This window comes from Saccopteryx leptura, chromosome 1, assembly GCF_036850995.1.
Source record: "Saccopteryx leptura isolate mSacLep1 chromosome 1, mSacLep1_pri_phased_curated, whole genome shotgun sequence".
Taxonomy (NCBI): domain Eukaryota; kingdom Metazoa; phylum Chordata; class Mammalia; order Chiroptera; family Emballonuridae; genus Saccopteryx; species Saccopteryx leptura.
Window position 1 is genome coordinate 43,407,994 of NC_089503.1, and position 24,979 is coordinate 43,432,972.

General features: G+C 35.7%; 1 protein-coding gene across 4 annotated transcripts in view; it reads left to right on the top strand.

Annotated features, from left to right (window-relative positions):
* Positions 1–24,979, top strand: part of SOX6 (SRY-box transcription factor 6) — a 655,048-nt gene that overhangs the window by 125,427 nt on the left and 504,642 nt on the right. For 2 of the 4 annotated variants that reach the window (XM_066365360.1, XM_066365321.1), the window contains exon 3: positions 14,291–14,372. The exons of the other annotated variants lie outside the window; for them this stretch is intronic. The gene's annotated coding sequence lies outside the window, so the exon portion shown is untranslated. The remainder of the gene's footprint in view (positions 1–14,290; positions 14,373–24,979) is intronic. 4 annotated transcript variants of the gene reach the window in all.

A 24,979-nucleotide genomic window follows, 5' to 3' on the forward strand; every position in this document is an offset into this window, starting at 1 on the left:
GGAGAAAAATTTTTCTTAATTTGAGATTGGAAACAATGTGGGGCCTGGGGGCAGTTTGCTAAAAGCAGCTGATAAATTTGAATATTTCCCCCAAAAGCTGCTCTTTCAACCTGTTCTAAGCAAGAAGATAGACTTCATCAATTATCTTCCAGTATTCTTACATAAGCATTTAAAGGTATTAACTGTATACAGAGAAGGGAAAATAAAGCCATAATTTGAACTGGCTGGTAGTCCCAATATAAGGAAATGAGGGAGTGTCAATAAATGCAGTAATTATTCACAGTTAGCTATTATTTTATAATGTAATGATCTATAAGATGTGAAATATAGTCTGTTTGGTAAAAAGTAAAATCATTGACTTAAACATTTGGATAGAAATATTTTAGCAACTATTCAAATTATAAATATTGAATAATCAACAAATTCTAGTTCATTTTGTTGTATGCTTGTCTCTACACATGACTCTCGGCATATAGTTTTAATTTGAAGTACTATTTCATGTTATCTTAGAGTATGAGTATAAATGTTCACATTTCACCAAATTTTTGGCAGCTTCAAACATCTGAATGTGAGTTAAATATTTCCAGTAAAGAAAAGAAGCATTTTCTATCTTCCTTCCTTCCTTCCTTCCTTCCTTCCTTCCTTCCTTCCTTCCTTCCTTCCTTCCTTCCTTCCTTCCTTCCTTCCTTCCTTCTTTCCTTCCTTCCTTCCTTCCTTTCTTCCTTCCTTCCTTCCATTTTCTCTGTCTATTCTCTCTTTCTCTCTCTGATTCAGTCTTTTTGACTTCAGAACATATCTCTTCCCATCCAAGGACACCAGCAGGTTTTCACTTCATTTAGAATATTCTTGATTATAAACTTATCTGATAAAATTTCTACAGGTTCACCTGTGTCAGAGCACCTCAAATCGGTTTACGTCTTAGTCTGAGAACTCTTATATCTTATTCTGAGACTGAATGCCATGACCCAAAGGCCTGTCCTGTGTTTTTTTTCACCCTGTTGGAATATTGCAACTGTATTATGCCAACAGTTCTCTCCAGAAATACAGATTTCATATCCTAGGTTTTTGGGTTCTGTTCTTCTTCAGAAAGAGAGTGCATTTCTCTCTTTCCTTCTCCGAGACTGTCTTTTCATTTTGGTACTCATGCTACTGAACTGAATTTCAGAAATGAGCAGAGTGATTGTTGCATGCCTTACTGAGTATTTTTCCTGGAGGACATGTGTGTCACATGTGTGTCACTCATATTTAGAGAGAGCATATGGGAGGAGCTGGGCTCAAAACAAGGAACTCTTATACCAGCAGGTTCTAGACACTGGGGCGTTGTTTGCTCATTAAGCAGTGAGCTACTAGCACTTACTTCATTTTTTGCTGCTTGAATTTTTTCTTGTTATTAATAAATATTATTATCAAGATGTTTTTGTTGTAATATTTGTTTTGCATAACACCAGTGACCATTTTCATTTTCTTTTATTTCTGTTGTCGCCTTATTGTATCTTTCCATTCTATTTCCCCTGAAGGATGGCAATGTAAGCATGTTAAGAGTAAATGCAAGGTTTGCCTAATCTTATAATGCTGAAAAGTGTCATTATATCTAGGCTATCAGTAATGCTATATAGCCTTCCTGGCATACATTTTAATGCTGTGTAAGGTCTAACAGGACAGTGTGTCTCCCAGATATATTGAATAGATACATATTTAATTCTGATACCAACCTAAAGTCAACTCGCAGAGGGTACAAGAGACAGATTTCTGTGATGTGAAGAAATAAACATCTTTACTGGACCAAACCATCAATCTTGGAAGCTTTGGCCGTATGGAATTTATCATTTGAAGCAATCCAGCATACCTGGAACTCAGTATCTTAGTGAGGCAAGATCTGGCCCAATAGTACCATGACACTGGATGGTGTAATCAGTGGTCCATCTAACTTTCCACTTGTTCCCAGAAAGCTATTTAAGGATGTAATTATGTTTTCCCAGTTATGGCAAATTTTTTTTTTTCTTCAAATATTTTCTTCCCAGGAGAGTTCTTAGTATTTGTTGGAAATTAATTCAACTCCACAAATATATACTGAGTACTGACTATATTCAAAGCAGAACTTTAGATGCTGCATTGGAAACAAATGCACGAGTACAAAGATTCTGTCATCAAGAACCTTAGAATCTAGACATAATCATTAAACCTTATTCCCTTTATTTTTGTTTCTAGTGTCTCAGTGCATGACTCAAAAAGTTTATTGATATATGTTAATTAATTGGCATTGGTTATTGCAGAGATGAGCAGAGATGCGATTCCCCATGCTGAATATCTTAAGTGCCTTAATAAAGTAAAAAATAGCACACTGCTTCCAAAAAAAAAATTAAAGATATGTTCCTTTAAGAAAAATAAACTAAGGAAGCAGGCTTTTTCGTGGTCTGTGAAAGTTGAGTAGAATTTTGTCAGTGGAATGGATGAAGGGATGAAGAGAGAGGAGCATCATGGTAGTGAAGGGAATAGCAGGAACATGAGTATGGAACAGACAAAAGAAAGCAGGGAGTTCTGGGGTAGGTAATAATAAGAAATTCAGTTTGATTGAGGTATAAGGTATGTATAAGCTAGAATATTTAGTGTGATTGTGGCCCATGAGGCATTTGGTAGATTTCAGGTGGACATCACAACCAAATAGTTCAGTGGTAAGACAAAAGATTTACTTTTGAAAAATTAACTCAACCAGCAGAGTTGATTAATGGATAAAAAGGACTTGAACTGGAGAAACAGTTTGTGAGGGATATTGCAGTAGTTCAGGCAGGAGGTAAAAGGGTTAAACAAAGGTAGATATTTTGAGAACATAAGGAAGAGACTTTGTGAATGTAAGATCAATAAGACTGGTAAATGAGAGAGAGAGAGAGAGAGAGAGAGAGAGAGAGAGAGAGAGAGAGAGGGAAAAGCAAGGGAGATGGGGAAAAGGAGGAAGCATCAACTCATAGTAGTTGCTTCTCGTGTGTGCCTTGACTGGGCAAGCCTGGGCTCTCAAACTGGTGACCTCAAGCATTCTAAGTTGACACTTTATTCATTGTGCCACCACAGGTCAGCCTCTCCAAACAACTTTTGAGTCATTCTATGAATCAAATTATATTAGATGCTTCATATTAATTTTAAAATAACACCGCATGTTCATGGATTCAAATAACTAATATTGTTAAAATGTAAATACTACCAAAAGTGATGTATAGGTTCAATGTAATGTATATCAAGATTCTAATGGCATCTTTTACAGAAGAAGAAGAAAAAACACTCCTAAAGTTTATATAGAACTACAAAAGACCCTAAATATCTCAAGAAATCCTGAAAGCAAAAGGTATCACACTCTTTGATCTTAAGTGATACTAATCAAAACAGTATGATACTGGCATAAAAACAGACAAGTAGACTAACAGAACAGAATAAAGGGCCCTGAAATAAATCCAAGCTATATAGTCAACTATATTTGACAAGGGAACCAAGAATACACAATTGAGAAAAGTTAGTCTCTTCAATAAATGATGCTGAGGTAATTGGATATTCACATATAAAGAGAATGAACCTGGACCCCTATATTACACTCACAAAAATGAACTTGAAATAGATTAAAGACTTAATTTTAAGACATGGAACCATGAAACTCCTAGAAGAAAACATAGTAATAATGCTCCTTGACATGGGTATTGATAATGATTTTTCGGATATGACACCTAAAGCACAAGCAAAAAATAAAAAATAAACAAGTGGAACTACATCAAACTAAAAGCTTCTGTACAACAAAGGAAACCATAACAGGGTGAAAAGAAAACCTGTAGAGTCAGAGGGAAGTGGGATGAGGGGATGGGATCTGAGAAGGTGAAGGGATTAGTGAAATTATATATACATAACACATAGATACAGATAACAGGACAGCAAATCCATAAAGGAAGGGGAGAGAGAGGGCAATGGGGGACAAAAGGGTGGGGGTGAGGGAGTTATATTGAATGGGACATTTGAATTCATGTTGACACAGTAAATTAAAATTAATAAAAAATTTAAAAAAAGAAAACGTATAGAATGAAAAAAATTATTTTCCAACCACATTTCATATATGTGGTTAATATCCAAAGAATATAAAGAATTTATACAACTCAAGAGTGAAAAACCAAATAACCCAATTAAAAATGGGCAAAGGGGCCCTGGCTGGTTGGCTCAGCGGTAGAGCGTCGGCCTGGCGTGCGGGGGACCCGGGTTTGATTTCCGGCCAGGGCACATAGGAGAGGCACCCATTTGCTTCTCCACCCCCACCCCCTCCTTCCTCTCTGTCTCTCTCTTCCCCTCCCGCAGCCAAGCTCCATTGGAGCGGGGATGGCCCAGGCGCTGGGGATGGCTCCTTGGCCTCTGCCCCAGGCGCTGGAGTGGCTCTGGTCGCGGCAGAGCGGCCTCCCGTAGGGGCAGAGCATCCCCCCTGGTGGGCAGAGCTTCGCCCCTGGTGGGCGTGCTGGGTGGATTCCGGTCGGGCGCATGCGGGAGTCTGTCTGACTGTCTCTTCCCGTTTCCAGCTTCAGAAAAATACAAAAAAAAAAAAAAAAAAAAAAAAAAATGGGCAAAGGACCTGAATAGACATTGTTCCAAAGAAGATATATACAAAAGGCCAGCAGGTACATGAAAAGATACTGAACATCATTAGTCATTAAAGAAATGCAAATTAAAACCACAATGAGATATTTCCTCACAATGATGAGTAGAATGCCCATCATTAAAAATGCTGGTGTGAATGTGGAGAAAGGGTCATCCTTGTTGGTGGGATTGTAAATTGGTACAGCTATTATGGAAATCAGTATGGAAGATGCTAAAATAATTAAAAATTGAACTATCATATCTTCCAGCAATTCCACTTCTGGTAATATATCCAAAGGAGATGAGACAGTCACTTGAAAAGATATCTGCAACCCCATGATCATAGAGGCATTATTTACAATAGCCAAGTCTTGAAAATAACCTAACATGTCCACTGACAGATGAATGGATTAAGACAGGGGTCCCCAAACTACGGCCCGTGGGCCACATGCGGCCCCCTGAGGCCATTTATCCAGCCCCCTGCCGCACTTCCGGAAGGGGCACCTCTTTCATTGGTGGTCAGTGAGAAGAGCACATTGACCATCTCATTAGCCAAAGCAGGTCCATAGTTCCCATTGAAATACTGGTCAGTTTGTTGATTTAAATTTACTTGTTCTTTATTTTAAATATTGTATTTGTTCCTGTTTTTTTTTTTTTTTTTTTTTTTTTTTTTACTTTAAAATAAGATATGTGCAGTATGCATAGGGATTTGTTCATAGTTTTTTTTATAGTCCGGCCCTCCAATGGTCTGAGGGACAGTGAACTGGCCCCCTGTGTAAAAAGTTTGGGGACCCCTGGATTAAGAAGTTGTGGTAAGGCCCTGGCTGGTTGGCTCAGTGGTAGAGTGTCGGCCTGGCATGCAGGAGTCCCGGGTTCGATTCCCGGCCAGGGCACACAGGAGAAGCGCCCATCTGCTTCTCCACCCCTCCCCCTCTCCTTCCTCTCTGTCTCTCTCTTCCCCTCCTGCAGCCGAGGCTCCATTGGAGCAAAGATGGCCCGGGTGCTGAGGATGGCTCTGTGGCCTCTGCCTCAGGTGCTAGAATGGCTCTGGATGCAACAGAGTGATGCCCCAGATGGGCAGATCATCGCCCCTGGTGGGCATGATGGGTGGATCCCGGTCAGGCGCATACGAGAGTCTGTCTGACTGCCTCCCCATTTCCAGCTTCGGAAAAATGCAAAAAAAAAAAAAAAAAGAGAAGTTGTGGTATACGCAATGGAAATCACTCAGCCCTAAAAAATGAGGAAATTCTATCATTTGCAACAACATGGATAGATCTTGAAGGCATTGTGTTAAGTGAAATAAGTCGTATAGAGAAAGATAAATACTGTATGACGTTGCATACATGTGGAATCTAAAAACACAAAACAAAAACAAAATATCTGCCAACCAAACTCATAGATAAAAGGATTGGTCATGTGGTTATCAGTGGCAGAGGTTGGGGGAAGAAGGAATTGGAGGAAAGTGGTCAAAAGGTACAAATTTCCAGTTATAGGTAGTTGGGATGTAATTTTCAACATGTTGACTATAGTCAACAATGCTGTATAATATATAGAATAGTTGTTAAGAGAGTCCATCCTGGCCCTGGCCAGTTGGCTCAGTGGTAGAGCATCGGCCTGGCGTGCGGAAGTCCCCGGTTCGATTCCCAGCCAGGGCACACAGGAGAGGTGCCCATCTGCTTCTCCACCCCTCCCCCTCTCCTTCCTCTCTGTCTCTCTCTTCCCCTCCCGCAGCCAAGGCTCCATTGGAGCAAAAGATGGCCCCGGCGCTGGGGATGGCTCCTTGGCCTCTGCCCCAGGTGCTAGAATGGCTCTGGTCGTGACAGAGCGACACCCCAGATGGGCAGAGCATCGCCCCCTGGTGGGCGTGCCGGGTGGATCCCAGTCGGGCGCATGCGGGAGTCTGTCTGACTGCGTCCCTGTTTCCAGCTTCAGAAAAATACAAAAAAAAAAAAAAAAAGAGAGAGAGTCCATCCTAAGAGTTCTCATCACAAAGAGAATTAATTTTTTTTCCTTTTTCTTTTTTTTATATTGTACATATATGAGATGATGGACGTTAGCTGGACGTATTGTGATAATCATTTAACAACAGAGGCATACTTCGTTTTATTGTACCTTGTTTTATTGTGCATCACAGATGTTGAATTTTTTACAAATTTAAGGTAAGACATCACACCAACAAAAGATTATGACTTGCTTTATTGCAAGATTCACTTTATTGCAATGGCTGGATCTGAACCTACAATATCTCCAAGCCTGTATATGTAAATCAGATCATCATGCTGTATGCCTTAAATTTATACAGCGACATATGCCAATTGTTTCTCAATAAAACTGGAAAAATATATTATGTGTAATTCCCAGCACACCCGGAGTACTGCTATGTACTACTTGTGATCTAAGACAAATCATATAACCTCTTGGAGCCTCACCTGTAAAGTGAGAATATTACCTATTGCACATTTTATTTTTATTTTTTTATATTTTTTCAAAGTGAGATGGGGGTGGGGTGGGGGGAGGCAGACAGACAGACTCCCACATGTGCTCGACCAGGATCCACCCGGCATGCCCACCATGGGGGCAATGCTCTGCCCATCTGGGGCATTGCTCTGCTGCAATTGGAGCCATTCTAGTGCCTGAGGTGGAGGCCTTGGAGCCATCCTCAGTGCCCGGGCCAACTTTGCTCCAGTGGAGCCTTGGCTGTGGGAGGGGAAGAGAGAGAAAGGAGAGGGGGAAGGGTGGAGAAGCAGATGGGTGTTTCTCCTGTGTGCCCTGGTCGGAAATCGAACCCAGGATCTCCACCTGCCAGGCCGACGCTCTACTGCTGAGCCAACTGGCCAGGGCCCTATTGCACTTTTAAAAATAGCTTTATTGAGTTATAATTGGCATACAATAACCAGCATGTATTTAAAGTATACAATTGATAAGTTTTGATATAGGTATACTGTTAACAGTAAAGCTATTTTTACAATCAAGATAATTTACATATCCATCACCCCTAACAGTATCGTTTTTTAAAATAAATTTTTATTAATTTTAATGGGGTGACATTAATAAATCAGTACATATGTTCCAAGAAAACATCTCCAGGTTATCTTGTCATTTAATTATGTTGCATACCTGTCATCCAAAATCAAATTGTCCTCTGTCACCTTCTATCTGGTTTTCTTTGTGCCCCTCTTCTCCCCTCTCTCCCTCCCTCTCCTCACCTCCCCCCCTAACCACCACACTCTTATCCATGTCTCTTAGTCTCGTTTTTATGTCCCACCTATGTATGGAATCATGCAGTTCTTAGTTTTTTCTGATTTACTTATTTTACTCTGTATAATGTTAACAAGATCCCACCATTTTGTTGTAAATGATCTGATGTCATCATTTCTTATGGCTGAGTAGTATTCCATAGTATATATGTACCACATCTTCTTTATCCAGTCATCTATTGAAGGGCTTTTTGGTTGTTTCCATGTCTTGGCCACTATGAACAATGCTGCAGTGAACATGGGGCTGCATGTGTCTTTATGTACCAATGTTTTTGAGTTTTGGGGGTATATACCCAGTAGAGGGATTGCTGGGTCATATGGTAGTTCTATTTTTAGTTTTTTGAGGAAAAGCCATACTTTCTTCCATAATGGTTGTATTACTTTACATTCCCACCAACAGTGTATGAGGGTTCCTTTTTCTCCACAGCCTCTCCAACACTTGCTATTACCTGTCTTGTTGATAATAGCTATCTAACAGGTGTGAAGTATCTTAATGTTCCTTCAGAATCCCTTACACCTGCCTCTCCTTGATCTTTCCCTGACCTCATCCCCAGGCAATTGTTGATCTGCTGTCACTGTAGATTAGATTGCATGGAAACAACTTTTCTGTAAAAGTGGGGTCATACATTAAGTACTTTTTTTTGTCTAGTTTCTTTCATTCAGCATAATTATTTTCAGATTCACTCATGTGTACATGTCTATACTTTAGTTTTAAAATTGCTGAGGAGTATTGCATTGTATGGATATACCACAATTTGATTATTCATTTAGGTCCTTTCTAGTTTTTGGTTATTACAAATGAAGCTACTTTGAACATTTGTCTTAGGGTGGACATATACTTTTATTTCTCTTGGGTAAATACCTAGGAGTGGAATGGCTTGGTTACATAGGTGTATGTATAACTTCATAGTAACTGCTAATTTTTTCTGGAGTGGTTATACCTTTATACATTCCTACTAGCAATGAGTGAGAGTTCCGGATGTCTACCTTCTTATATTTTGTCTTCAGTTTTAGCCATTCAAGTGTTTATACTGGTACCTCATTGTGGTTTTAATTTGCATTTCCCTAATGGCTAATGGTGTTGAGCATCTTTTCATTGCTTAGTTGCCATCCATCTATCTACTTTGTTAAAGTGCCTTTTAAGTCTTTTGTTGTTTTTAAAAATTGAAGTTATCTTCTTTTTTATTGAGTTGAAATAGTTTTTTCATATTCTACATACAAGTGATTTGTCAGCGATTTGTTTTGCACATATTTTCTACTAGTCTATTGCTTAACTTTCTATTTTAAGTATCTTTTGAAGAACAAAAGTTTTAAATCTTGACAAAATCCAATTAATTGCTTTTGTTTGAAATTTCATGTTTTTTTGTGTCACCTTTAAGAAATTTTTGTAAAACCCAAGGTCACTAAGATTTTCTCCTATGCATTTTTAGGAATTTTATAGTTTATTCTTTTAATTTAGATCTATGATTTATTTTGAATTTTTTTTTTCTAGTGGGTGAAATAAGGTTTAAGGTTTATATTTTTGCTTACAGTTATTCAATTATTCCAGTATCATTGGCTTAAAAGATTATCTTTTTCCTACTAAATTGTTTTGGTGCTTTTGTTGAAAATCAGTTGACTATATAAAAATAGGTTTATTTCTGGAGTTTCCATTTCATTTCATTGATCTATTTGTCTATTTTTTATGTCATTATCTTGATTACTTGATTACTGTAGCCTCATAGAATGAGTTGGGAAGTATTTCCTCTTCTTCAAATTTCTGGAAGCGTTTGTGAACAATCAATATTATTTCTTTTCAAATGCTTGAAAGACCTCACTAGTGAAGCCATCTCTGGGGTTTGAGTTTTCTTTGTGGGAAGGTTTTTAACTAAAAATTTAATTTCTTTAATATATACAGGGCTAATTGGGTTATCTATTTCATCTAAGTATACAGTTTATTTAAGGGCATTCATCTAAGTAGTTAGTTGACTCTATTGGCATAGAATTGTTCAAAATAGCTATAGATTATTCTTTTAATATACAAGGATAATAGAATCTTTAGTGATATAACCTCTCATCTGATATAAGAATGTAAACACTACATATCAAAATTTAATATTGCTTTTTTATTTTACTGATTTCAGTATTTATTCTTATTGTTTTTTTCCCTCAGTATACTTTGATTTTATTTTGCTCTTCTTTTTCTAGTTTCTTAAGGTCAAATTTGAGATTATTAATTTCAGACCTAGTTTTCTTTTTTTTTTTTAATTTATTTATTTATTTATTTATTTATTTTTAAATAGTTTTTTTTTTAAATACTCTTTATTTATTTTTATTTTATTTATTCATTTTAGAGAGGAGAGAGAGAGGGAGAGAGAGAGACAGAGGGGAGGAGCTGGAAGCATCAACTCCCATATGTGCCTTGACCAGGCAAGCCCAGGGTTTTGAACCGGCGACCTCAGCATTTCCAGGTCGACGCTTTATCCACTGCGCCACCACAGGTCAGGCCTCAGACCTAGTTTTCAATATAGGTGTTAGTGCTGTAAATTTACTTTTAAGTATTTCTTTGCTGCATCCCATAAATTTGGATATGTGATGTTTTCATTTTTATTCAAAATATTTTCTAATTTTCCTTTTATTTTTTCATTGACCAATGAGTTATTTAGAAACGTTATTTTATTTCTTAATATTTAGGAATTTTTCTAGATATCCTTCTTTTATTGATCTCTTATTTCTTTTTTTGACTGGCAAGTTCTATAAATATAGATTAGGTAAAGTTGATTGATAGTGTTGTTTAAGTATTTTATATACTTACTTATTTTTTTGTACTTGTTCTGTAATTAACTGAAAAATTTTAAAAATGAATAATTCTTGTAATTTTATTAGTTTTTCTTTTTTATATTTTGAACCTAGGTAACTATTAGAAAAGTAAATGTTTAGGATCATTATGTCCTCCTAATGTATTGAATCCCTTTATCATTACACAAGAATTTTTTTTTATCCCAGGTAATGTTCCTTACTCTAATCTACTTTGTCTGGTAGCCACTGCAACTTTCTTTTTATTAGTGGCACTATGGTATATATTGTTTTATATTTTCACTTTTAAAATATTGTTTTTCATTTTTAAAAGGGTATTTAATAGACTGTATGCAATTGAGCTTGCATTTTATTCTAGTATAACAATCTTTCCCTTTTAATTTGGGTGTTTAGACCATTTACATTTAATGTGATTATTTATGTGGTTGAATCTGTTCTTTGTTTTCTATTTGTATCATCTGTTCATTATTCCCTTTTTCCTGCTTTCTTTTTAATTTATTGATAATGTTTATGATTTTATTTTAAATATTTTGTTGGTTTATTCTAATTTTTTGTTTTATTTTGTTTTAGTGTTTGATTTACAGTTTACAGCAACACTAAACAACTTATGATATTCTTACTTCAAGTAATATTATCCCATTTTACATACTGTATAAGAATCTTATACTAGTATACTTTCATTTCTCTCTCCTAGCTTTTGTGCTATTGTTGCCATACACATCACTTCTACATATGTTATAATTCTAAAAATAATTTTTGATTTGAATAGTCAATGGCATTTGACAGAGATTTAAAAAGAGTCTTTTATATTTACCTGTATATACCATTTTCACTGTATTTTACTCCTTTGTATAGATTCAGCTTTCACTTGGTAACAATACCTTCTGCCTAAAGGATCTAACATTTCTTGTAAAATAGGTATGCTGATCAGCTGGTAAGATCTTCTTCAGCTTTTATGTTTTTGAAAAAATCTTTATTTTGCTAGGTATAAAATTTTAGATTAACTTCTTTGATAATGTAAAGATATTGATTATTTTTTGCTTGCATTATTTTAAAAAATAAGTCTACATTGTTTTTTAAAAACAAGTCTGCTGTAATTCTTAAAATATATGTTCTTATGAATATGATGTGTCATTTTTCTCTGGCTGCTTTTATGATTTTCTCTTTTTGCTGGTTGTAAGCAATATGATTATTTTGTGCCTAGGTGTAGTTTTCTTAATGTTTCTTGAACTCGAGTTTTTTTTTTTTTTTTTAATTTTTGTATTTGTGGGTTTAGTTTTTGTCACATCTGGAAAAATTTCAGCCAGTATTTCTTCAGATATTTATTTGTTCACTTCCATTTTTTTTTTTGTGGAATCCAATTTCACATTTGTTAAGTAACTTGAAGTTATCTTACAGCTCACTGATTCTTTTCACATTTTTTTCAGTTTTATTTTTGATGGTTTCTATTGATAAATCTTTACATTAAGTTTACTTGTTTTTGTTTGGTATGCTTAATCTACTTTTAATTTCACAGAATGTATTTTTCATTTCAGACATATTTTTTATCTCTAGAAGTTAAATTTGAATCGTTATTATATATTCAATGCCTATACTTAATATGGTCAGTCTTTTAGTTCCATAAGAAATAGAACACAACTATAACTGTTTTAATATCCTTGTCTATTCATTCTATCATCTGTGTCATTTCTGGATAAGTTTCGATTAATTGATTTTTCTCTTCATTATGGGTTGTATTTTTCTGCTTCTTTGCATGGCTGGTAGTTTTTTACTGGATGCCAAAAATTGTGAATTTTACTTTGTTGAGTGCTGAATATTTCTATAAATATTTTTTTAGTTTTTTTTCTGGTATGTAGTTAAGATACTTGGATACAGTTTGATCCTTTCAATCCTTTCCTTGCTTTTCAGCTTTGTCTGTTGGAACTAGTGCAGCCTTTAGTGTAATGTTAATTTTCTCCACTGCTAAGACTCACCAGTGTCCCTTGTGTTATGAAGTTTTATACTTTTGATCATGGGAAAATAAACTATTCCTGGCCTTATATGAGCTCTGGGACTGTTCTCTCTGCTCCTTTTGGATATCTTTCCCTAACCTTGGTTAGTTTCCTTGTATACACAAAGCAGCTGATCAGTAATTGCTTAAAATCTGCGAGGGACTGTGCCAATCTCTGGAAGTCTATGTGCAGGGCTGACTCCTCTATTACTCTGCTCTATGGACTATAGCCGTCTTGGCTCCCTAGACTCCCAGCTCTACCTTCTTAACTCATTATGCTCTGCCTCTGTGCACTGCAGTCAGTAATTTCCTTTTTTATGCAGTAACCTTTAAGGATACCCTCATTTGTTTTTCCTTTCTTAGGAATTACTATTCTTCATTACCTGATGTTCAGTGTTTGAGAACTGTCATTTTCCTATATTTTGTTCATTTTTTTAGATGCTTAAACCAGAAGAGTAAATCCAGCCCCTGTTTGTCCATCTTGGTCAGAAGCAGAAGTTTCCACATGTGTGAAGAAATTATATTGCATTATATTGAGTGCTTCACACATCAAGTATATTCCATAAAAGATAGTTACTATTGCTATTTCTCTGCCTGGGTCCTGTTAATGAAGCATTATCTTAGATACCACCTACAATATGAAGTCTTTCTGTACTACTACCCCACAAATGACTTACTACTCTTTGTTCTTTATATCCACATCACTTTTTTAAAAATGTACTTTTATTATGACACAAATCTATGTTATAAATTTTGGGTTGTTTATTTCTTTGTGGTAGATTGCAAGCTTTTAGACAAATAAGCTCTATTTTGTTTCTCTGTTCTTAGTTTCTAGAAGATGATAAATGTTTAGATATTTGTTGCAAAAATGAATATTTAATAGTGTCTTATACCTTTTATAAAATATTGAAGAATAGAATTTTTGATTGAAAAGGAAAAGAGGTGGTTTAAGAATATAAGACCATTTGAGCAGATCAAAAGCAGAAAAAGATATGATTTTAGGGATCCAGAGAACAGCATGTGAGCAAGTGATGGTTGATTGGGGTAGATAATATAGAATAATAGTAGTAATGATTATAGTAATAATAACAGTTCCTGTGAAAGTAAGAGAGGATAGAGGAGTACAGAATAAAAGAATGAGAGAAACATACATTCTGTCAATGAAACTATTTTCTGATTACATTGCTGTAAAATAGATGGCAATATTGGTAATATTATGTAACTGTATATTGTGTGAATTCTTGTAACTATACGTGTTGTAATAAAGGCTTTTAAACAAAGTGGTGAGAGAATACAACATACTTTTTGGAGTAGGTGAATCATGGAAAAACGTGGTAGGAATGGATTAACTGAGAAGAACCAAAAAGGAATTCTAGCTAGCAGAGAATAATAAAAACACAAAGATAGTATAGGCTATAAATAAGCATAAGGTAGCAGAAAGAGCAAATGAACCTAGGAGTTGGGTTCACAGGACTTTATTCTCACCTCCATCAGTGGTATGACTCTTGACAAATTACTTAGCTTGAGACTCAATTTCCTCATCTGTGAAGTGGGTGTGCTTGTTGGGAAGATTATCTGATGCATAGAGAACATTTATTTTATATCTGGCAGATAGTGGGTCCAATAACTATTAGTTTCTTCTTTTTAGACATTCTATATCTTCTGATGAGGAAAGGAAAATGCTTCAAGAAGGACTTTGTGACCCCTCATCACTTTGTATAAGAGCCCAGGTATAATATATATATGTATATATATATATAGTCTATGAGTATAACTAATGTTCCCACTTATTATTTCCATGCAAATGAGGATTGCATTGCATTTTTGTGGTCTAATACTAAGGTCTAGGTAATGTTAATACCCATTTTCTTTACATTTTCTAGTTTTAAATTGTAGTATTTAAAACTATTGGGATTATTGGCTAATCTTTAGATACAAATTAAACCATTTTACTACCATAATTAAACATTTTTCAGAAATGCTTCTATTATAGGATACATAACTATTGAATGAAAGATTGTGCAGATAAGTATCAAAATGTTAAAATTTCCCAAGTTTCTAGCCCATTTGTATTTATTTCTTTACGATATAATTGACATAACATTAGTTTTAGGTGTAGGTTATGTATTTTATAAACAAAATCAGTATTTATCTCAATTATCTATCTTGAAAATGATGCAATATAAAGTACAGAGTAAAGTTTAGAAACCTTTGACTATATATATAATCATACTATAAATTACCAAACAACTTACAAAAGACCACTACTAAAGTACACTGCTCACACAAATGTTTTGGATATATGAAGATTTTAGAAGTAGTTCTAACATAACTAATCGAGAAAGTAGAGAAATCTTTTATTTTTTCACTAAAGGAAAAATTAAGAATTTTTCTAGTTAACTAACTCTTTGCTTAAGAGAACTAAAAATTTTACAGTAAAATAGAATAAAAAGTAATAAGCCATAATAGTTTTGGAGTCAATTTTCAGCATTGTTTTTGGTTCTTGAATACTTTCATTGATACATACAATTTATAAGTGTAGTACATAATTCTGCTGATCCGGCTAAACAAAGAACCACCTTTAGTCATCTGCCTGGTATCTCCAGTGCTGGGTGCTGAGCTGTCAAGTTTCTGGCATGGAGTGGCCCCTGGCTTCATTTGCACCCTTTGCTATAGACTGGGTCTTTGCATATACGAACTTTAGTCTGGCCTTATGTTGCCTTCTGGATGCTTGTAAACATGTGGAGAGGCCAAGTTTTGATGGATCTCACAAACTCCTCTATAGGGCATGAACTGAAATCCAGGAGCTGACACTATTAATAATTCAACATTTGGCAGTTTTGTAGATATTAATGCATTTGTAGTTCACCTTGACAAATCTTGGCCCAATCACATGTGAAAATAAATTTAGTCATCTCATTTTAGTCTCTGGTGAGTATTTTAATATTTTTTCTACTCATATGTGAAATAGAGAAAATATTAATCTCTCCTTAGAAATGCAAGATTCATAGCCCACATGACTATGTGTTGTGAAATAAAAGAAAATACATTACAATAAATTGCCATCTTGATTTAATGAAAATAATGTTAAGGAGTTTTTATGTTACATTATGGCTGCTTTGGGATATTTTAAATTATTCACTTTTTCTAAATTTCAAGGCAAAGTACCTACTTTGGTATTTCAGGTAAACATTTAACTCTTTAAATAACCAGTAAATTTATGTATTTAATGCAGGTAAACTGTATAAAGTATTTATCAAAAAATTAAAACATGCTAATAATCGTAAGTATGTATTTATATAATGGCTAAGTATACTCAGTATTAAGGAGAAAATTACAGTTATTTTACAAAAATTACTTTCATGGGGAAATAAATATATCTTCTTGTATTAAAATGCCTTTGGAATGACACAATTTCTTTTAAGTTATTAGTAATTCCAGGACACACCTAATAACTTGTGGGGCCTAGAAATAATATGGCAATGACTAAGTAGAAAGAATTTTATTCTTAAAATTTGGTGGCTTGTTGAGCTGTCTGAATAATCTGTGCCCTTCTGGCATATACCAAATGCATTTAAAATTGCAAAGGAATTTTTTTCATTTGTTATCTAACCTTGCTTCTTTCAGGCTAACATAACCATTATGTTGTCAGGTTTCCTCTTTTGAAGAGTATAAAAAAGATAAAAGTGTATTATTGGTCCTTGAAGTATTTGGGTACATATTTTTTCTAAGAATCCTTACTATTACATTCAAAAGTTGAAGTATAAGAATAAAAAGCTTATAAATTTGAAATAACCTCTTATGGTGATAAAATGTGGTTCACATTACTCGGTAAAAAACACTGACTTAATATATTTTTAACAAACAAGGCAAATGGGGACTATTTTGTTTTGGCTGCTTATAAAAATGATTTTAACTTTTAATGAATTTTAGTATAGCCAGAGACTTATGTCTCAATATTATATTTTCATTAGCATAAATTTTCAAGTGGGCAATTATGTCCACATGATAAATATGTGGGGTTAATGATGGTAATTTGCCACCTGTGTTTTGAAGCAGTTCCTTTTGATTCTTAGTGAAAATTTCCATAGTTTTCTTGGTAAGGCTTTTGATCTAAAAAAATTCTAAATTGAAAGGAAAAAAATTAACACTATAAAAATCTCACTCTTGCCAATAAATGAATCGTATGTAAGGTCTGGAGATAAGTAGAAAAGAATTAGAGGTATATTTTAGAAAGCAGGTTGGATTTATTTAAAGAATTTATAGGAGTGTCTTTATCATGCTACAGTAGTAAAAAATGGCATTGTGCTACCAGCTTAGTGATAAAAGTGAAATAGATTTGAAACCGTAAGCTGATTAAGTAACTTTGGCTCAATTTCTCTCTGCTTCTGTATTCCTGCAAAGGAGAATGCAGCATCTCTGTGAACTACCTGAATTTCTCTTGCTCTGGAAAATTATAAAGTTCAACTTACTTTTGGCACAGTCTAAGTTATGTGGATTAGGTAAAGCTGATCTTAAAAGTGAAAAATTGTATACTCCGCAAACCCCAGCAGATATTTTGACACACTCTTGGAAATGATGAGTTGTCATAAATTTAAACATAACCTTTCCTAGCATGGAAACTTCACTAATAAATGGCTTTGAATATTTTATGAATGACTGAGCACCCTGCTTTGCTAATAAGTCCTCTGGAAGCTATGACTTTCTGGGGATGGTGTTACTTTTGGAGGAAGAAGTGTTGAAGAGAAGGTACTGATGAGGTGTCATATAATTTTACAAGTTGCATAACTGCTTTTAACTACAAAACTATCTCTGATTAAAATAACAATTGAGCTTGTAATTTTTTCTGAACAGCTGCTGCTACAGGGGGTCATTACCTTGGAGAGCTTGAAAATAATCGTACTCCTGGTACGAGTTATGTAGTCTTGTGTTTTACAGCAAAGCACAAAGTTTAAAGCCTATAGAAGAATGTTATTTGAAAGCTGTCAAACCATGTTAAAAAAGACTGCATCGTCAAAAGGCCCTGGTGGCCATGATTCTGCATGTAGCCTTGTCTTATTCATTATAAAATGCATGTTTATAAAGTTCCACAGAGCATCCAATTCCCAATTCACTTATATCAGCAAGACTTAACTTGCTCATTAATCTAAATTCTTTTGCAACTTTAATCTACATGTTTAATTAATCATAAAATGAGGCGGTAAGTAATTTCAGCAATGTGTGGCTTGTTATCAGATGCATTTAATCACTCTTCTGTGAGCTCATTTGGAAACACCTGAAGATGTCGAGTGCAGTTTGAATAAGCATAAATTATTCTTTGTCAGTGTACTTCACTCAACTAATAAGACATTAATTTAAAAGGCACTGTTTGTCATTTTTAGATCTTTACCAATATTTTTAGCTTGGCAATATAACTCTAATTGTATATATGATTCACAACTAGTGCCCGACATAGGAAAGGGTAAGAGTTTAATTCATTTTTCTTATTTACATGTAATTATGTCATGTAATCTTAGTTTTTAATGAGGATTAACCATCTTATAAGTATTCATATGCTTTTGGAATAAAGTACTAATGAATTATAGTTAGAAAAATTATTTGTTGGTATAGAAGATTGTGATTTTTTTGTTTCTTGCCTAGGTTAGTTAGGTCTGAAAGAATGTGAGGTTTGGGAGAGGGCATTGATTTGAGAAAACAGGTGTTGCACAGGGATTACATAATGCAGATATTAACCTCTAAAAAAATCCAAGTGATATATCTATATTTAACTATCTCCCATAATAACATATATAGTCCTTTTATAGGACCAGGTTGCCTAATATAAAGACAGTCACATCCCTGCCTCTCAACCCCGTTCTCTTAATGTTATCACATAGTTGATGATAGCAATTTTAAAAAAGGCAAACAACAAGAACAATAATAATAACAAAACCCACTCATAGCTTCAGAGCAAAAAAAAAAATTTGGAAGAGCTGAATGAGTTATATATCTCAATGTCAGGAGTATAGGAATAAAAATTGCATTTTATAGGATGTCATCACCTGTCCTGTTTATGCCATGAGAGCAGTGACACACGGTAAGAATAATTATCTCAGTGGAAACAAATTTATTTACCTGCCGTGGAGCATCCCTGTTCATCTTACTCATGAACTCATCTCACTCATACACTATCTATGGATTGTCAGCAATGAGCCAGAGGGGATGATTCCTGAAGAGGGAATATTGGTTTGCGCTAAAATATAGCCACAGTTTCCATTTTTATTTGATGTGCACATCTCCTGGGCTTCTCCCCTTTCTTCAGGGATCCTTTACACTGAGCTAACAGTTATTTATATGTCCATTTCTTACCCCTATGACTCATGATTATGTAAAAATTTTTCTTCCTGTTTTTTATTTTCTTAAGGGAAAACAAAATCCTAGGAAATATCATTTGTACTGGTGATATTATAGAGCTCATAGCAGCACATCGCAGTGAATACCCTTATTTCACTTATAGAAGTATAAATTGTTTTTTTAAAACCCCTGATGAAAACCTCATGCACTGGATCCTTTTTTCGAATCATCCTTTAAAAACAACATTTTATTAAAACTTAACTTTCTTGATTAGAATACTTTCTCATTTCTATAGAATTATAGAGGATAGACACATATAGTCTAATATAAAGGCTTGCTGTCAGTTTTTCTTGATAAGGAACCTCTCAAACTTTTCTAACTCTTCTTCCCCTGGCAAAACCTGAGGTAATTTTCCCAAAGATTTATTTCTAGCTTGTTGTTTTGGGTGCAAAGAAAGAACACAGTGTCCCTCACCCCCAACCGATGCATGAGAGACCTGCCCTGCGGTCCTATTAGGTCCCTCCACACAAAGACAACGATGTATTTTATAAAATATTACATTTTAACTGTAGCTATTTATCTGTATGATGTACTTCAAGAGGGAAATCATGACTCAATTCTGTGAAGCTCTTATATTCTCAGATATTTGCTGTGAGTTTTTGCAGGCAGACACACACACACACCCACACAACAAAATTCACCCAAAATACACACACGCTGACTCTTTACCCAGTCACAAACAAGGACATACCACTTGAACATGCTTCTTCAAAGGTGCCTTCACAATTGGGTAGAATGTACAATGCCCAGGATCATGCACTACTCCACTAGGTGCAGCTGAATGATGGGCCTTCCATTCCCAGCTGAGCTGGCAGTGATGGTTTGCAGGGCTCTGATTTTAATACATAGTTTCTGTGGCTGAAGGACTACATCCTGGTAAAGAAAGAGATTACTAATTTGCATTCCCACCAGCAGTGAATGAGGGTTCCTTTTTCTCCACAGACTCTCCAACACTTGTTATTACCTGTCTTGTTGATAATAGCTAATCTAACAGGTGTGAGGTAGTATCTCATTGTAGTTTTGATTTGCATTTCTCAAATAGCTAGTGAAGATGAGCATCTTTTCTCATATCTGTTGGTTGACCATTTGTATGTCCTCTTGGGAGAAATGTCTGTTCAGGTCCTCTCCCCATTTTTTTTTTTTTTTGTATTTTTCTGTAGCTAGAAACGGGGAGAGACAGTCAGACAGACTCCCGCATGCGCCTGACCGGGATCCACCCGGCACGCCCACCAGGGGGCGATGCTCTGCCCACCAGGGGGCGATGCTCTGCCCCTCCCGGGCGTCGCTCTGTTGCGACCAGAGCCACTCTAGCGCCTGGGGTAGAGGCCAAGGAGCCATCCCCAGTGCCTGGGCCATCTTTGCTCCAATGGAGCCTCGGCTGTGGGAGGGGAAGAGAGAGACAGAGAGGAAGGAGAGGGGGAGGGGTGGAGAAGCAGATGGGCGCCTCTCCTGTGTGCCCTGGCCGGGAATCGAACCCGGGACTTCTGCACGCCAGGCCGACGCTCTACCACTGAGCCAACCTGCCAGGCCCCTCTCCCCATTTTTTAGTTGAATTGTTTGTTTGTTTTTTGCTGAGCTTTCTTCATTCTTTGTATATTTTGGATATTAACCCCTTATCAGAGCTGTTTGCAAATATCATCTCCCATTTAGGTGGCTGCCTATTTGTTTTGTTGTCAGTTATCTTTTGCTGTGTAGAAGCTCTTTGGTTTGATGTATTCCCATTCATTTATTTTTGCCTTTAGTTCACTTGCCTTTGGGCTCAAATTCGTAAACTGTTCTCTATGACCAAGGTCAATGAGTGTAGTACCTATGTTTTCTTCTTTGTAATTTATCGTTTCAGATCTTATATTTAAGTCTGATCCATTTTGAATTAACAACCATTATGGAAAAAAGTATGGTGGTTTCTCAAAAAATTAAGAATAAAACTGCCATGTGACCCAGCAATCCCTCTACTGGGTATCTACTCCAAAAACTCAAAAACACTGATATGTAAAGACACATCCACCCGCATATTTATCACATAATTATTCACAGTGGCCAAGACATGGAAACAACCAAAGTGTCCTTTGATAGAGGATTGGATAAAAAAGATGTGGTACATATATACAGTAGAATACTACTCAGCCATAAGAAATGATGATATATTGCCATTTATGACACCATGGATAGATCTTGAGAACATTATACTGAGTAAAATAAGTAAATCAAAAAGGTTAATATATATAAAAAAGCTAAGAACTATATGATTTCATACATAGGTGGGATATAAAACTGAGACTCATGGACATAGATAAAATTGAAGTGGTTCCCAGGGGGAGGGGGACATGGGGGAGGTGATGGTGGGGGGAAGGGTGTAAAGAGGGACAAATATAGGGTGACAGAAAATGATTTGATTTTGGGTGATGGTTATACAACATAATCAACAGTTCTAATGCTATAGAAATGTTCACCTGAAACCTGTGTACTCTTATTGATCAATGTCACCCTGTTAAATTTAATTTTCTAAATAAAATAAAAAAAAGAAAAAGGAATATCTGATGGCAGAGAGGGATGGGTGGCAGATGGGTGAGAGGAGCATGTGCAATGTGGTGCCACTAGCACATAGGCTCTAGGGGAAGATTTGGGAAGCCTGATTGGACATCAGAGTCTGCAGCTGCTGTAGGACTTCAGCCTCAGCAGATGAATGTGAATGTCATAGTGCAGTTAGTTGCAGGCAGTACTTCTGACCTTATACTACAAGTCTCAATATCTTAAAACCTTTTTTTTTTCAGAGACAGAGAGAGAGAGTCAGAGAGAGGGATAGATAGGGACAGACAGGAATGGAGAGTGAGATGAGAAGCATCAATCATTAGTTTTTTGTTGCGACACCTTAGTTGTTCATTGATTGCTTTCTCATACGCGCCTTGACCATGGGCCTTCAGCAGACCGAGTAACTCCTTGCTCGAGCCAGTGACCTAGGGTCCAAGCTGGCGAGCTTTGCTTAAAGCAGATGAGCCTGTGCTCAAGCTGGTGACTTCGGGGTCTCAAACCTGGGTCTTCCGCATCCCAGTCTGACACTCTATCCACTGCGCCACCGCCTGGTCAGGCTAGAACTTTTTAAAATGGAATTTATTGGGAGTGACATTGGTCAATAAAATTATGCAGGTCTCAGGTGCACATTCCTGTAATACATCATCTGTATAGTACATTGTGTGATCACCACTCTAAGTCAAGTCTCCCTCCATCACCATGTATCCCCCTCTACATCACCTCTATCCCTCCCACACTCCTCTTCCCCCCCAACCCTCACACTGTTGTGTGTCCATAGAGATCAGTAGTTTATTTCTATTAAAATGGAAGAATAATATACTCAGTTATGCTTTATGCCTCATCTCAAGAGAAGTCCTGATATCTCCCACTTTTCCACCCCAGTTTCTTAAGTTAAATTGTATTCTAATTCTTACTGAAAATGTTGTTTTATTTTCTATCAAAACCTTCATAATTCATACCCATCCATCTTTCCTTTGAATCCAGGTTTTGTTTGTGAACATTGTTTGCCTTTCTGTAGCAAGCTAGTTTTTCTTAATCATTAGAAATTGGTTTTTATTAGATCATTTAGGCATCCTATCTGTACAGTACATTTATTGGATTTATGAGAAGTTCTGATGACATTTATATGGACCCACATAGCCTTCCTCATATGTAAGTGTGCATTTAGTTATTTTTCTGGAATTTTCATGAGAATAGATTGACTTGTAGTTCTGTTAACTTTCTGGTATCCTCAGCTTAGAACCTTGTGAATTTTTAAAGGCAGCATCTGAATCACCTATAGTCAGGAAAATATAAGGGTGTATATAATTTTAGAAACTGTCTATATTTTTCCATTACTCATAATATATAATATTGGCATGGTTATCAGTTTTATAATATTAATGACATATGACAGCCATAAATATCATTTGTTTATGCATACTTTCAAGTATTATATTTGAAAATCCCAGAATATACAATATATAGTAAATGAGGAAGTAATTTATAGCTTTCACATTGGATTCTTAGTTTTCTTTTTTATTTATGCTCTTTTTTTTTTGTAAAGCATATGACTTACTTTAAAAAGGCTGATAGTCAATTACCTGTTGTTGTTTTTTTAGTATTTCTTTATATCACAAGAAGACTTTCTGAAGTATAAACAGAAATGTATTTGTAGGCAATTTTCAACTTACTAATAGATAAAGTTCTGAAAGTTTGTTGTTTTGAATTTGGATTGGGTATTAATAGAGAAAGCATGTTATAGATGGTGATTTGGTTCCTTGGGTAACCTACTGAAACCCATTAATTCCATAGTATGGCTGAATTACACTATTGAGAATACTATAGTAGCTAACTAACTACAGTTTGTTAATTGGTTTTGGTATGAAATCTCATTTTGAAGTCTAACTTTAATGACATTCTTTTGATGAATTTCTGATAGTGAGATTTGAGCTTTTCCACTTCACTCTACCAATTCACAGCAGTGAAAATGAAATACTTCTTAGAAAGGAATTTGGGAGGTGAGAAGGTCTTCCTTCAGGAAAGTAACTGGGTATTCCGCCTGAAGTAGAAGTGAAATGGGTAACCCTGGTGGGGACTGTATATCTGTTTACAAGTGAATGGCATTCTATTGGAGATTTATATATTTTTAGAGTCAAGAAGGAGCATTTTCTAATTGTACACTGATGAACCAAAGGGTGGAGATGATCAGTACTTCTGCTCATTCACTATGCTTCCCAGTATATTCCAATCATTTTCATTGTATATCTTCTACTTACTCCCCAACCTACCACCATAATTTTGGCTTTTGATTTTTAAATGGTAGCACTGGTGAGAGTAGTTCATTTCTAATATCACAACATTTTTGAAATGTATTCTTTATTAGGATCATGAGGTGATATTTGTATATAGAAAGCAGCTGAAGTTGACTCAAAATGAAATATTCCCAAACACATGATTGCTCACCCAAATGAAGACCAATAGTGCATTGCTGTTAAACTGCATTTTGCCCTTCAAGTGTATCAGAAGAGAGTTGTATGAAAGTGCAAGTAGGTAATGGAAAGTTTATTTGGTCTCAAGTGAAACATCATCTTGAACCTCAGAAATTGAATTATATTTATCTTTTTTTACTTCAAATCTGGCAAATTTTATGTATTTTTTGATTGCCGGGGGAAAGTATGAAAAAAGAAGAGTAATGGAGATAAAATGAGAGAAGTGGTATTTAAAAGGCTCTAAAGATTTAAATTGTCAGAGAAAACAGTTGGATGAGTTATGGGTAAAAAAGAAGGAATTTAGTTTCCCAGAGAAAGAATACATGGCTCAAAGTGTAGGGGGAAAGTGCTTGGCAATACAAACTATGTATTTTTCCTAACCTGAGGAGTTAAAAACAAAACAAAACAAAACAAACAAAAAAAGAGAAGCATTTGGCAAAGTGAGAACTCAGCTGACTTCATGCCTACCAAAGTGAAAAATCTGATTTTTTATCTTCTAAGCACATAGTTGAGTAACTCAGAGAGCTACCCAGTGTATAGGTTACAATGGCAAGAAGCCAACAGTGAAATCAAACTCATAAGCACTCTATAGAAAACCCCTCAAATTACTGCTGTACTGTTGCCAGCTATACTGCCGGGGAACAAGAGCTGTACATATTTCTGTGGAATGACTGGGTTACTTAACACAGCTTGATTGGCTCTGTTCCTGCCCTGTTCTCTTTGGCTGACAGCTGACCACCATACTGGTTTGGTTTGAAATAAGACCAAAGTGAACACAGCCACTTATATGAACCTTCATTTTGTACACTGCTCTCTTCATGTCATTCCAAACCCCATCCATATCCTGTATATCTTGCAAAAGGAGAGAGAAATATTACCAAGTTTCTGTAAGTAAAGCATACTGGGTGACACTTTGCTGCCTTTTAATGCCACAAATTTATCTG